Source organism: Vigna umbellata, chromosome 3 (assembly GCF_029865625.1).
Source record: "Vigna umbellata cultivar VRB3 chromosome 3, Vumbellata_1.0, whole genome shotgun sequence".
Taxonomy (NCBI): Eukaryota; Viridiplantae; Streptophyta; class Magnoliopsida; order Fabales; family Fabaceae; genus Vigna; species Vigna umbellata.
In genome coordinates, this window is record NC_142167.1 from 16,074,563 (window position 1) to 16,077,225 (window position 2,663).

General features: G+C 25.2%; 1 long non-coding RNA gene across 1 annotated transcript; it reads right to left on the bottom strand.

Moving 5' to 3' along the window:
- Nucleotides 1–415: 415 nt before the first annotated feature.
- On the bottom strand, nucleotides 416–982 carry LOC148201724 (uncharacterized). Its single transcript, XR_015784682.1, has 2 exons — nucleotides 705–982; nucleotides 416–608 (listed from the first exon to the last, which is right to left on the bottom strand). It is a non-coding gene; the product is annotated as an uncharacterized LOC148201724 (long non-coding RNA).
- Nucleotides 983–2,663: the final 1,681 nt, after the last annotated feature.

Here is a 2,663-nt window from a genome sequence, read left to right on the forward strand (position 1 = left end):
ATATATTTGTTTTTTGTGAGAACAAAGACGTAAATTAAAATAAAAAAATTACTATGTAAAAACTCATGCTCAATTATATTATACTTTTGCATCTATTTATTTATTATTATTATTATTATTAATATAAAACAATCATTTTATTATATATATTTAAATTTATGGTGTATAAAATTAAGAAGTCTCGAGATTTATGTTCATTTTTTATAACATAACCTAAAATCAATAATATTTTTAGATACCCACCACAAAGCTTTGATTCTTTGGTCTTATTACGAGACTTATAAGAAACTTTAGTGACACTTGAAAAATGAATTTATGAATTTGGTAGAAGAATTTTTTTTCTGGAGTATAGCTAGGGTTTATCAACTAAGATGTTAGAATTATTAAAGAACTTATTATATATAGTACTCTAATATAATAGAAAACTGATGTAGAAAATGTGTCCAAATTTTTTTCTTCACTTCATTACATTCTTATTAATTACATCATGCATGAATATTATTCAATCAGCAACTTTATTCATGAATATTCCAACTAAGAAAAATACTAATTGAGTGGACACTTCTGTAGGCAAGAATCCATGACTTTAGACACAATACCGTTAGCATCTGACATACAAAATGAATCATCAGAAAGATAAAAAAATCATATTAATTAAAATATAATATATAAAAGAGAACAATGCTGTAAGAGTTTGAGTATACCAATGTTTATGTCTATGGATTTGTTAAGCCCACACTGACTGATACATTGTAAAGCTTCTTTAGACAATTTAGGACACTTTGAAACACAAACTATAAAACATATTGGATAAGCAAGATTAGCTAGAACACAACCTATCCCACATTGTGCTGGACATGAGAGTTTAGCTGCTTCTGAGAAACCCAACATAATCATCATCACAACAACACTAATACTTTTCATCTCACTCTTTGCCATAACAGCTATATATACCAAATTTTGTCTACGACTTAAACTTTTGTTGTTTGTTTCAAGGAAAGCTAAACACCTACTTATATAGGAAAAAAATAACTTTTAATGTGAAATCTTTTTTAACTTTTTTATTAATGAATTGTTGAAGTTAATGAACTATGGTAATAAAAGGATCAATTCAATTTGAAAAAAAAAAATAAGAGAATAAAATAACCTTTATAATCTAAAAATATTGGTTAATATATTTCCACTACGTGACTCATGTCTAACTTATATGTTTAATATGTTTGTGTCTAATAAGTTTTAATATTTAAGTTTATGTTAAGAGTATTGGTTAATACATTTTCACTGCTAGGCTAACATGACCTAATAAGATCTAACATTATAGATAAGTTTTAGATTATAACAATAGAAAGAGTGTTTTAAAAAAAAGTTCTTTTAATAAGATATTAAAAATAATGTGACAACTTATAAAAACTAATATTGAGATATCATATTATAACTTTTAAAATAATTTTACTTAATATTTAATATTCATAAATAGAATTAAAATACTGAAAATGATTAGATTAAATTAATTTTTTCCTTCTAATTAATAATTACTTAATGCAACGGGACAACGGTGACTGTTTGTCGGATTTATACCTGTATTTAATGTTATTTAATGCATGAGTGCGTTATATGTATTTAATGCATGAGTGTGTTGAATGTATTTAATGAATATTAAATACTTCTTTCTTTTATTTTCTGATGAGTACAATTTTATATATAAAAAAATATTAAATTTCATATTGAAGTATTAATTTTTTATAGTTTGTTCTTAAATTTTTTAATGTATTGTATTTGAATGATTCCTTTACTAAAAAATGTTAAAACAATTTTCTTAATATTATTTTTAAAATGATATATTTATTGTCGCTGTTATATAAAATATATTAAATTATAATAGCTGCAACATTTGTTTTCGGAGTGGTTTCCAAAAAATCTGTTATAATATCTATGAGAAAGGATTTAACAGGTTTGGTGTTGTCACATATTTTAAGGTTTTTAATCTTGTTAATTTTATTTGAAATGGTTCTATTTTTTAAATGTTCAATATAATTTTTTATATTATAATTTATGTTTAATTTAGTTCTTTTGACAAATGATGTTTAAATAGTTAATGACCAAATGTCCAATTGAGTAACCATTAAGTGACATGTCATTTATTGGCTGAACACTTTAGTGAGGTGAATTTATGTTTTTTGAAAGTGTATTTCTAATATTTAATGAAACTCATACTTTTATGAGGGTGAATTCTCAAATTAGGCTTTTTACTTCTCTTTTGTGAAAGTCATAGTGGTGTTGGAGGTTAAGCAATCTTCTTTCCAATCTTGGTGGTTGATATCTTTATGGTTGATGAAACATGTCTACTTCTCAATCTTCTTCTTGTTGCAATAGTTTGGGGCATCAAAGTTGTCATTTCTCACATGATGGTGGTTCAATGGGGTTAGGGATAATCCCCATTTGTAATTGTGATGAGATGACAGTAATAAAAATGGCTAGAACTTCAAAGAATATTGGAAGATACTTTTGGGGTTGTAAAGAAAACTGCAATATGCAATTTTTGTTGTTCATTCCCTCTTCTAGCTTAGCCAAATTTCTTTACTTTTTGGTTCTTGCCTTCTTCAAGTAATATGCTTAGTTTGACTTCTTGTGTTTTGATTATGTTATTCTTGGATTTATCTATC